Here is a 13,103-nt window from a genome sequence, read left to right as displayed (position 1 = left end):
TATCGTAATGCCTTGGTATGTTGTGAGAATCTTCATAAAAATGTTACTATAGTTTTTTTTGACAACTGCAATCTATTTGACCAGGATAACAGTTTCTACTAGAATGCAGGCTTCTTTGTGGCTACTGCAGAGAGCATGCAACGATCAGGCTGAAGGCAGAGTGCTTATTGCAAAGTAGGAAAGGAGAATATCAGCAGCATCTGGCCACCCATCTGGAATGCTCTGCCATCATAAGTTGGCAAGAACTGATAGCACTCACTGAATGTAGGAAATCTGAATGTCAGCCAGTACTGGCCCTGTGACTTGCAAGCATTCTTAGAATATCGTTAACCAAGCATTCTTTCTGCCCTGCGAGCAGTATGTTGCCTCATTTAGTGCTTTAATCAACTTCACACTTTGCTGCCTATGTTAGTTTGTTAATGTCTAAGTCATTTGGTAAACATGAACCATGAAGGGAGCCCAAGATGCTACTGCACATCATTTGAGATTCCAACAATATCTGTTATTCTAGAAATAGCTTAAGAAAATAAAAACATAATTTATCTGGCTTACTAATAGGAATTCTAGGCTTTACAACTGACTGAAATTTCTCAGCTGTTTCAGTTCTTCAAGGCAGGAAGTACAAAATAACGAGATGCCTGTTTTTGTGATGCAGCACCTTAAATGTCATAGAGCACCTCGCATGACAGGGTGTAAAAGCAGACCTTTATTGGAAACATGAAAATTCTTCTACTGTCATTTCCATTTTCACTCTGTGCCAGTGGGAAACTTTTGCAGATTTCTGCTCCATCTTTGGCAGGAGAAATTTACTTACAGCTTCCACAAGTATGCTGTGATTCTTTAAGTCAACCAAACCCAGGGTTGGGAAGTGGAACCACAGACACTTAAGGTTTCTCTAATATCTCTAATATCAAGCAACAGAATCTTTGGATACATGCGTTTGACTGAGTGAGAAGGTAATCTCTTCATAAAAATGGTGAATGTTACAGTTAAGAAGTACTAAGTCGTTCAGTGCAGAACAATTCCTTCACAATTGGATATTTTTAATTAGTAAGTTGCACTTTACTTGGCCCGTTCAGTTTTACTGGTGAATCATCTTTGCAGTGTTCTCACCAGACGAGTTCTGTTCGTGCTGTCTTCTTGAAAGTAATTTCTGCTGAAGTTCAAGCAAGAGTGTTAAGTGCTTGATAATATTCAATTTTTGACAAGCCTTGAGAACACTGTTGAAGATGAAAATTGAAAGAAATAAAAAAGAATGACCCGGTAAACTGATGATTCATTCATGCAATCTCATCCTTATGAGTCTCACACTTGAAAGACATGTAATCCTGAAACTTAGTTGGCAAATTACAAATGATGGCAATAATAGTCATTTTCTCATTTTTTTATTGGAAAAGAATTCCAGAAGAGGTGTGGCGTTGTCTAGAAATGCCTCATCCTTGTAGCTCCATTCTTCTCGATGTCTATTCATGACACTGAATCTGGTTCATTAAGACTCTATTTTAGTAAATTGCAGAGAGTATGCTGATGATTTCCTGATATATGCAGTTGAGAGGCAGACAAAATAATTTAGCATGTTATTCTTTTTGTACATACATTTATTGAAACACTAGCACAAAACCAGTCTGAGACTGCAGATACAAAATGCCTTTGCTTCCCAGGTTATTTGACCACAAGGTCATATCCTGGTTTTTCCCAAGTTGTTTGTAATTCTACAACCTGAAATTGTTTAATTTCCACTTATGACAGCATGTATTTCAGGTGTATTTTTGCAATTTACATTAGAAATACCATTGGCTGTGATGTAAACATTTGGGCCTGCTTCTTTTCTGCATCTGTGTGCTTAAGTGATAAATCACAAAGAAAGGATTAATTTTTTGACTGTGGTACTGATGACAGTAAGTGGAATTCTGAGCATTTCAAAACGGCACCCCTTCTTGACTGGAGCATTTCAGTTGCTGGAACATGCCTTAACACACATATGGTATTACTCCATACTTGCAAAGCCAATTATTATTTTCAATTAATTAAATGTTACCACAGATGCAAATATAATTTGCCTCCAGTGCAAATGTAATTTTTATAACATTTGGAAGGGATCACTTAATGATTCATTTAAAATTAGCTCCAATAGTATAAAGAGCCAAGTCTGTAAATTTCTCACTGGAGCCAAATGGCAAAGATTAAAGGTTGGTCAGGTGACAGGAAGGCCACAAGAGCTTATACAGCCATAAATAAACAGCACATGGTTGGTCCTGTGAGGCAAAATTAAATGCAGGTTAGAAGAAAAGTCAAGAGGTTGTGGCAGTCATAACTTGCTATCCTTGGAAAATTTTAAAGAGGAATTTTCCTCACAAGACAAATACTGCCGCGATCTGAATTGAGTGAAAGCATGTTAATGTGCAAACATTGCAGCTCATGAGAAGGGGTAATATATTAGTTAGGGTTGAGGATTGGATAACAAAAGACAATGAAAAGTAGGAATAAATGGGCTGTAACCAATGAAGTACCACAGGAATCTGCTCTTGTGTCTCTGCTATTTATCATCTATGTCAATGATTTGGATCAGGGGTTCCCCACCTGGGAGTACATCCCCTCAGTCAGACTGGGCAGACTGGTACAGCACAGTAACACTATTACAGTGCCAGTGACCCGGGTTCAATTCTGTCTGCTGTCTGTAAGGAGTTTGTACGTTCTCCCTGTGTCTGCATGGGTTTCCTCTGGGTGCTCCAGTTTCCTCCCACACTCCAAAGACATACAGGTTAGGAAGTTGTGGGCATGCTGTGTTGGCGCTGGAAGCATGGCAATACTTGCGGGCTGTCCCCAGAACACTCTACACAAGAGATCCATTTCACTGTGTGTTTCGAAGTAAATGTGACTAATAAAGATATCTTATCTTATCAAATGGAGCAGGGGTCAGGACCAAAGATTACAGGGAGTCCATGAGACTTTAATTGCCAAACCATAGGAGGGACATGAATGCACTGGAGAGAGCGCAAAGGTGATTCATCAGGATGTTGCCTACGATGGAACATTTTAGTTATGAGGAGAGACTAGATAGGCTGCGTTTGTATTCCCTGGAGCAGAAGCATTTTGTGGAGCACCTGATAAAGGTGTCTAAAATTATGAGAGGAATAGCTAGGGTAGATGGTAGGAAACTATTCCCCATAATAGAGGTGTCTAAAACCCAAGGGCATGGGTTTAAGGTAAGGGGTAAGTAGTTTAAAGAGGATCTGAGGAAGCATGTTTCATTCAGAGGGTAGTTGGAATCTGGAAGACACTGCCTGAGTGGGTGGTGGCAGCAAGTATTCTCACATCATTTGTGAAATATCTAGAAAAGCCCTTGAATCGCCAAGACATAGAAGGCTACAGACGAAGTGCTGGAAAATGGGATTATTCTGGATAAATGCTGGGTGATCAGCATGGATATGGTGGGCCAAAGGGCCTGTTTTTGTGCTGTATGACTCTATAACTCTGTAATACAGAGGTAATGTATTTGGAAAGTTCACAAGAAATTTTAAAATAAAGGAAAATGTACTTGGCACACTGTCTGCCTTGGCTATAGAGCTGTCAGCAGTCCTCAGGAATCCCCAGGACAACCCCAACTCCCGAAGAGGGGCAGCCCATCAACACCATTAGTTGTTATGGAGGGGCATGCATTTTAACAAGTGTGAGCAAGTGGGGCTTTGGTTCAAAAAGGTTGGGAACCATGGATTCAAGTGAGGGAATCAGTGATATGTATCCACGTTTGCTGATGTTGCAAAGTTAAATGGAGACAGCAGTGTGAGACAGATGTAGAATGGCTGTAGAGGGATGTAGAGGAGTCAAGTTGATGAGCCTTAAGTACCAGATGGAGAAAAATGGGAAATTATCAGGCTTTGGTCGGAAGAGCACAAAAACATAATATTTATTAAAAGGTGAGACTTTGGGAAATACTGAGATATAATGAGATCCGGATCCCCTTGGATACAGATCTCAATAAGTTTATTTCCAGGCACAGCAGGGATTTAGGATGGTGAACTTGGTTAGCCAAAAATCAATTACAAATGAAAACAAAGAACTTAATCACTTTAACAATCCATTGTGGCAATTTTCTGCTTGTTCAATAAGGTGAGGGAATTCAGAACCTAGGTTTAAATAATTTTAATTTCCCACTTAAGATTTCACATGGGTAGAATGTGCAGTGGGACTTCCAATACCCAGATTTTGCAGACCCCATAAGATTTCCCATCTAGTAAAAATCCTACCAGGTCCAATGACTACTTCAGCCAGATTCCCATTGTGCAATCCCTGCACAAGGAAGCTCAATGCTGGGAGGATAAATCCCTAAAATCAACCTATCTTCTGTCAGTTTTAACACAGCAGATGAGGATCTGCTCTGTCTCAACATCATGAATTAACTCCATAAAGTTGTATCAGCTGTTTCCCACACCGACACATCTTTATAGCCTTTCTGAGGCAGGCTGTAAATTTAACGTTAGTTTATGTGAGCTTACTGCTCCTTTGGCATAGTGAGCTCATCCCCTGTTCAAAACTCGACCCACATGCATCCAGCCCAGACATGGCTCACCGCCCCTCTTTAGAGCATCTCTGTCTTCACAAGGGCCAAACACTGAACCACCTAAAGCATCCAGCAGGTTCTGTTCAAAGGCAAAACAGGGTTATGTGAGGTGCATGCCATTTTAGTGGAAAACTAGGTTGGGTGTGCTAGCCAGCCCCAATCTAGTTTTAGTTGGCTGAAGTGTATCGAACAGTAATTTTTCTTTGGTCCCCACAAAAATAATTTGGGCTGCTGCGTAACCAGGTCTGCTTCCTGAATTACGGTGGCTACCTCTGATAATAAGTCTTTCTCCAGAGGCAATGCCTTCCCCAGCATCTCAGTAGCTCACACAGCAAGCGTAACTGTTAACTTACCCTATTCCCTTCTTTGCAGGTTCCAAATCAAATCCATCTCTATTGTCAAACTTCAATTGTGTTTTTCCATTGGTCTAAAATGTATCTGCTAATTTTAAGCACATTCACACAAACTGAAGTATTTAACCTTCACATCAGCACACATTCCAGCCCTAGAGTTTAAACAAAATACATCACCATATTGAAGGCTGCATTAATATAAATAACAAATTGATGGGACTGCATTACTTGCTTGTAATTTGATCAAATATCAGACCTATTCCACTATGGTTATGTATCTTCCAGATTCCTGAGATAAGATGCACAAACATAAAAGCTTTTCGAACGTATTCAGAACCTACAAAGTATATTTGTTGTGAGTTATTTAAAGAGGCTCTTTCTTCATAAGATCTTATTTCCTCTGGAGAGTGAGTACTCTAAGAGCCAGTCGTCTTTTTCAGCTTGATGAAATCATGGCACTGATCCATTATTCTTTTAATGCAATTTTTAGATCATTGTATTATGTGACTGAATATAGTTGTTGATCAATTTTTCATGAAGATGCAGCCTCTTTAAAAACGCTCCTTCTCCATGAGATCAAGTGTCATCTTTGAACATTGGGCCAGATCTTGCTGGCATGTCCATTGCCCAGCTTACCCTGCACCCAAGCTACTTTTGATCTGGATGTGGAATCTCTAGCTGGCCTGAATAACCGTAGACTCCAATGGTAATGCTTGAAGAACAGCAACGCCTTGAATGGCACACTGGAGAGGCCCAGCCCCTCAAGCTCTCCTAAAAGGCTTTGCAGGTAGGTAGTGCCTTCCCCCCCAAACTTTGCCAACTATAAAAGCTGTCATGGGTTTTTAAGATGTGACTTTCATAACTGCTAGAGACCCTGGACAAGATGGTTCTCTGCTGCTTAGCTATGTCAGGAATCTGAACATTGATGATTGAAGCATGTAGCGGCAACTGTTGCCGAATAAACGTCAGACCTGTGTTGGCCTTCCATGCATGCACGGCCTAGAATTTACCAATGAAATCCAGGCCAAATTAAGGGTGTGAAATTGGTCAGTGCACAGAATAAAAAAATGTCAGGCAGCAAGGTCTTCTCCCCTTAGACAGTCCCTCAGGATTGAGAATGATTAGCTTTTATTCTGTTCTTGTGGCTTCTGAAGTGACTGATGTGGTCAAGGTGGGAACTTCAGACTCTCCACAGAGGGGGCAGGAGATATCTGATGGGGTGGGTGGGTGTATAGTTTCTGAGGTAGTGCATTTCTTTTGCCACTTACATGGGCCTTCTGTATGGTCCCAACGTATGACCTCAAAAGTTCTTAATACCATCCCAACTGCTCCCTCTCCACACTGAGCAGTGATGAGCCAAAAAGACCTTGAGCACATCCTTGAATATGTTTCTTTGTTCTTCAAGTAATCTTTTTCCATGACATCAAAATAGTGGCGTCTATTTTGGGAGCCTGGTGTTGGGCATGCAAACAATGTGGTCTGCCCATTGCAGCAAACAGAATGTAATTAGAGTCCCAGGCTGGGATGTTGACAGGGAAAGAACACTGACATCAGTTCTCATTCTACTGACTTTAGAGGATTTTGTGGTGACATCACTGGTAGCATCTTTCCAGAGGCTTGAGGTCCCTTCTGCAGGTAGGCCAGGATTCCAAAGCATATTGGAGGGCAGGGATCATGGCTGCCTAGTAGATACTGATTTTGTACCAGTTCTGAGATCTTCATCTTCAAACCCATTTTCCTCAATTGACCAAAGGCTGTGCTGGCTCATTGAAGATGATGGTGAATTTCATCATTGATGCCTGTCTTTGGCAAGAGTTGCCCCAGAGATATGGGAAATGTCCATGTTTTCTGGAATATTACCAGGAACCATTATTGTCAAAAGTGAAATTGGGGTGGCTACCAATTCATTGTCAAATAATTACTTTTTTGTCTTCGAAAAATTTCACCTCCGTAATTGGAAAATCAAGTTTATCACTCATACTTATTTTCAAAGTATTTATTTATAATACTTGAGTGTAGGTGCCTACGTTTAAACCACTGATTGAGCACCATGAGATTCTCTCAGCCATTAAGTCATATCACAGGGAAAGCATTGTCATAACTACAACAATATTTGGATTGCAACAATGTTCACACAGCTGAAAGAGTGCATTCAATACTAATTACCAACCCTGAATACCCACAGCAGATTTACTTCACATGTATGATACAAAATCAGCAGCTTAATAAATTTCAATAATAAGGCAGACAACTGAGGCATTTTTGGATATTTAACCATACTTCTACACCATTTAAAACCTTGATGTTACTTTAACAATGAACTCTGGCTTAATCCAGATGCTTTTAAGAATGTTGATGTCTGTTAAACGAAGTGTTGTTGTAGACCTTGGAGTAATTCTCAAACATTAGGAGCCATGTGATCACAAAGCAATGTTGATAAAGATTGGAGACTGAAGTAAATGGAGTACTTCAAACAAAAATTGTATTCTTTCAGGTTCTGACTTGGCTTGAGGCTTTTTTGTAATGCTTAAATTTGCTGTTTGGCTGCAGAATAAAAAAGTGGTTTAACTTTTCTAACACATGATTCTTGAGACATTTCCCTAGCTTCCCCACAACTGAGTCGGTAGGGATTGACATTTGAACATATTGTGTATGGTAGCTCAGATCGACAACTTATGCTAAATTTCCCTCAGCCAATAATAAGGATTGATTATCCGGTCATTATTTCATTGCTGTTTGTGGGACTTGTGGTGTGCAAATCAGCTATCTCATTTCTTATGCTGTAATAGTGCCTACACTTTAAAAACAGAAGTACTTAGTTGGTTGTAAGGTGCTTGAAATATCTAGAGATTGTGAAAAGCACTGTATTAATGCATGTATTTCTTTCTTCCCATTACTATGGTGGCAATTTATCAGAACCATTGGACAGTTCAATCATAAAAAAGGTTCAATCAATACAGAAATTGCAGAGTGTCAGGAAAATTTTGGATCCAAAATCTCTTCAATCCTTTGCTGGGTTAGTCGGCCTGACACAGGACAGTATAAACCCATGTGGATTAGGGGACTTTATTTGGCCTTGGTACCCAAGGGATGAAGAAATATCACTCTCACTTCTAATAGGTATACAGTGACCAGCCACCCAACAGTCTCGATTCGGGGTGAGAGAAATTCAACTCATAGCCATCCATAGACCCCCACTTTTGCATTGTAATCAGACATAGTAGAATTGTGCAGAGTGCTGCACTGACATAAATAACTTCTAGCCATTTAGATACTTGCCTTAAATCAGAAGTAGTTTATTGATTATTTGTAAATCAGTGTTAGCCTACTTTTTCTGCTGCAGCTGAAACCCTTGAGATGGCCAAAGGAAATGGAGAGCGATTAAGGTTAATGGACAAAGATTGGTGGGGACCAGTTAGTGCCAGCTGAAAGTAGACCCATATAATGATTGTTATGAGTGTGACTAAGTCTGGTAGCTGTACACACACACACACACACACACACACACACACACACACACACACACACTACCTCCAAGCCCTCTGCTGTGTTCTTTGATACTTCGCCATCCACCATCTTAGACTTCTGAGGTCACTCGCCATGAAATGGGTCACAAATGTATCCCAATTACTACAATGACATTGTTTACTTCAATAATTTGTGTCTGACAAATGGTTCCATTGAATTACATATTTACAATGGGAGCACATTCTAACTGACAGGATACCTCTGAATGTTCAGATGCCTTTGCTTGGACAAAGTAATTCTCATGGAGGGTCTAAGTGCTTCCGAGGACAGTGAACCCGGACACCCAAAATCAGCCTTGTGAGGGCTGACTCTTTGGGTACGTAGATATCCCAATTATTAATAAAAGGAGCTAAGATGCCATGTTCGATGTGCTGGTGACAAAGTTAACTCTAGTCTGGGAACCCACCTTGACCTCTAGCGGAAAGATGCAAAACAACTTAGCTGAAGGTACCTGGTTTGATGTGGGCCAATTAACATAGCCCCATTATCTTATGTTTGGCTGATGCATATGAGAATATCTCATGGTCATGTCAGTTTGCAAACCATATCTCCTGAGCAGCCTCCTGCTGTGGGCCAGTAGCCTGTGCTCTGAAAATAGTATGGTTTGTTTATACTGCTGTCCTTGTAATTTCAACACCGATTACTGCTTGTAGTTTTACATTTCAACAGGTTTTTTTGAAGGCTGGTTCTCCCTCCCCCTACCTCGACAGTCTTACTTGGTCCTTGATGTTCTTTGCCAGCTTGTCCCACAAGAAAAATAGTGTATGATCTGGTAGGAGATTCTGAAATGCATGTGTCTTGATGAAGCATGAAAGATGTCTTGGGTGAGTGGAGAGAGTAGTTTGGGGCCAGTAACAGATGCAGAATGTGACAGTGACAACTGCAGAAGGTAGAATGCTGATCTAAATGGGGAGTGAAGGGAAGGAAGGATGGGAGGGTTTGGGCTCACTGGGACTTTCAATAGTGCCAGGACAAGCAGTGAATAAAGAGCGGTGTGAGCTGTGAGTGAGACTAAGGTGGCTGGTCAGATGATTGACTTTTCTTTTGGTATAATAACCAGGTTCTGCCTTGAACTGTCTCCTGGTCTCCTGTGATTGGGTGGTGGGGGGGGAGGTGTTACTTGTTTTAAGTTAAATAAGACTAGTTTTGCATCGACCATGACGTGGCTTGCTGCTCCATCGTTCCAGCCGGGGCTAAACAGCATATAAATATAATCAAAACCTGGCTGATGTCATCAGACCCTGACTTTTGAATTTAAGTCAGTCATTCTCCCATCAACTGGAATAAAAATATATTCTCATCTCCTTGCAAAATTACACGAGGGCTTCCTGTATGGAGTCTGATAATAAAAATGCCCTTGTAGAACAGGTAGCAGTCTTTAGTTCAAAGCCCTGATTAAAAATAGCCTAGGTGTCTCTCTTCTTAAAAATTGCAAGGTTCTTTTAAATGGTATCAGTGCCATCCGCTATCCCTTTTACCAATCTCAACAGAAAGGCATGAGGACCAATTGAAAGCAGGCTTTTATGTGACATCATTGTCCATGCCTTTACTGCACAAGTTGAGTTTCTCACGGTGTCTCAGGTCTTGAAAATAAATGCTTGAATGGATGAAGAAGACTAATGTCCCAATTTTAATACATTTGACATTGAGATGGATTCACATTGTGACCGATATTCAGATGAAGTCAAGAGTTTCCGTAAAATTTGAATTTTGTTTTAGCTTTAAACTTGATTTTCAACTGTTAAAGGTCTTGCCTCCCTCACACACACTCTGATAAGCTGGAGTAATAAATGGTCCTGAGAATATGCCAATTCAGGTTTTGTCAAGTCATCTTTCCACTTGCCAGATTTCATCTGAAAATCCTCCAAAAGCCCTTGTCTTACATTAAAAAGCAGATAACTGTTCGACCTTAAATAGCACCAGCTACTGAAATTGAACATCACTTCGGGCATTTGGACCAGTCTTACTCATTGAATACCATTGCTTTCAGTCATTTTACAAAAAAATGATTTGCTCATTAAAAGATATCTGTGAAATTGTACATGCCAAAATAATCCATACAAAATGTGCAATTTTTCTGATTTATATTTTTCTTATAGTTTTTGGTTTCAAGCACATTACTGCATTGTGTATCTGGTGAAAACGCGCGACTGTATAAACTGTTTCTGTTTGTCTTGATTGAGTTGGATGTACAGAAAGAGTATGACCAGGAGATGAAAAAGAATAAGGCCGTGAAATGGGCTTCATAATGCTTATTGTCTGGTTGCTATGGGTGACAAGTTGACTTAAATTTCTTGCTTATTGCTGGCATGCACCTCTTTAGCTGTCCATCATTTTCAAAAGGGTGGTTAGACTGGCGTTATTTGCATGTGCTAGAAATATGCAGAGCTGGCAACTCATTGGGTTGATCTTCATGCATTGCTGGCAAATTGACCTCCTGGATCCCGCAAACACCATAAGTTATTCAAGTGTGCAGAATCCAGCCTTTAGCAGAGTGTGACAGGATTATTTCCATTTGCCTGGATGAGTGGAGCCACAGCAAGAAGAACCATGGCATCATCCAGGACAAAGAGGCCCACTCTATTGCCACATTTTCATCCTGAGGATCCCCTCATTCCACCACAAGTGCATCATGGCTACAGCATGTGCCATCTGCAGTGTACACTGCAGCCACATATCATTGCTTCTTCGACTGCACCTTGCAAATTCAGGAACTCTACCGCCAAGAACAACAATGATGCAGGAGCATAGGGAAACCACCACCTTCAAGTTTGCCTCCAAATTGTGCACCAACCTATCTTGGCCAAATATTGCTGTTACTACACTGTTACTGGGTCAGTTTTGAAATCTCTACCCAAAATACAATAAGAATATCTTAAGTGCAAAAACTGCAACAATTCAAGATTGCACTTTCCTATGATCTTCTTGAGAATGATTGGAGATGGCCACATTATCAATGAATCACCAGTAATTTGTGTATTACTTTTGGTGTAGTCCTGATCTTTCAAAGCAAATTTGACCACAATTAATGCATGAAAAGTAACAACAACAATTCAGCATTCTGAACCATATTTTGGCATCCAATCACAAACAAGTAAATCCCTTGGTGCTGCCTTCTGTGTGTTTGTCTCACTGTTCCTACATGGTGCTCCCATAGAGACTGCAGAATGGCTGGTGGAAGCTTGTAGATACAGTGGAGGAGACCAATCTGATAGAGGTATTTAAAATCATGAAGGATTTAGACAGAGCAGATAGGAGGAAACACTGCCCATTGGCAATGGTGTCAAGAACCAGGGGACATATAATGGGGATGACTGACAAACAAACTACAAATTTGACATGAGCAAAAATATTTTTATCAGTGAATGGTTAAGATCTGGAATTCACTAGAGGCAGATTCAATAGTCATGTTCAGAAGAGAACTTAAGTATCTGAAAGCAGGGCTACTAGGAGAGGGTGAAGGAGTGGAATGAACTTGGTTGTTCTTACATGGAGCAGGGACAGTCTCAATGGGCAGAATGGCCTCTTACCAAACTCTTAATTATTTTGTGATTCTGTGAAGGAAGCTGCAGGTGGTCCTGAAGGATGACCTTGAGGAGCTCCAGTCCTATAATGCCTATTTTGGAATACACCTTCTTGGTATAGGTGGCAGCATTCTGGGCTGGCTAGTTGATAGGTGATAGTAATAGTATTGGCAGAGTGACAGGGCAGGGAGCATGAATGCAAATCAAAAAACTGCAGATGCTGTAAATCTAAAATCAAAACAGAAAATGCTAGAAATATTCAGTTTGTCAGACTACATCTGTGGGAAGAGAAACAGAGTTAATGTTTCAGGTGGAAGTTCTGACGTGTGAAGAGTTAGTATTCCGAAATATGAATGGTTAGTGTTGGACCAAGTGGCTCTTCGGCAGATTAAGGAATGGAATGTCATTTTCTGTCCAGCAACCTCCAGAGTGCTCTGTAATGACATCTACTATCAGCCACAAAGCAGCTCCCCCTTTGAGATGCAGGCATGCCTTTGATCTGCTGAATCAAGTTTGAACTTGTGCTGGCCACGGAAGAAATTAGGCCAGGAGGATGCATGTTAGGCCAACTTCAGTACTGGCTGGTTGCCGCAATCATGTTAGTGAGGTTGCAGCATGAACTTGTGCTTGTTCTGCACCAGTTCAAAGGAGCATGAGATCACTGTGTATCAAAATCCCTGCATCTGTGATACAGAGCGATCCAATTTAGTCCCCTAAATTAATCTTATTATAAAACACTGAATTAATGTAATCAATTATTTGATATTGAGCAATTAAGTCTAAAACTTAAGGAAATCAAAGTTCTTTTGTCTTAGTCTTCTTATTCATCATTCTGCAATTTCAGTTTTGTTGCCACAGCTTGGGATTAGAGGGAGCTTGAGTTAGATGAAAGGCAAAGTCTGACTGAATACTGAAATTTATTCCCAGGACCAGTTTGACAGAAGACTACTAGACTAAAATACCAATATTTATTATTATCAAGTGGAGAAGCATTTTGTTTTTAATTTAAAAAGAAGAAATATGACACTATTACGCTTTGTTCAATTTGCAGTTACAGCAGCAGACATCGATACATTGGGGTAAATGTTTGTCTTCATTGCCTGGCTGGTAATTTGCTGGAGTGGAACATTGGTAGAT

The 13,103-nt window shown here is 40.5% G+C and overlaps 1 protein-coding gene across 1 annotated transcript in view; it reads left to right on the top strand.

Annotated features, from left to right (window-relative positions):
- The window catches only part of ndst3 (N-deacetylase/N-sulfotransferase (heparan glucosaminyl) 3), a 505,714-nt gene that overhangs the window by 264,921 nt on the left and 227,690 nt on the right, over positions 1 to 13,103 (top strand). The window lies entirely within an intron of this gene.

The sequence above is a fragment of the Pristis pectinata genome, chromosome 2 (assembly GCF_009764475.1).
Source record: "Pristis pectinata isolate sPriPec2 chromosome 2, sPriPec2.1.pri, whole genome shotgun sequence".
Lineage (NCBI taxonomy): Eukaryota > Metazoa > Chordata > Chondrichthyes > Rhinopristiformes > Pristidae > Pristis > Pristis pectinata.
The sequence above is the reverse complement of the archived record's forward strand: the minus strand, read 5'-3'. Positions and strand labels throughout refer to the sequence as shown.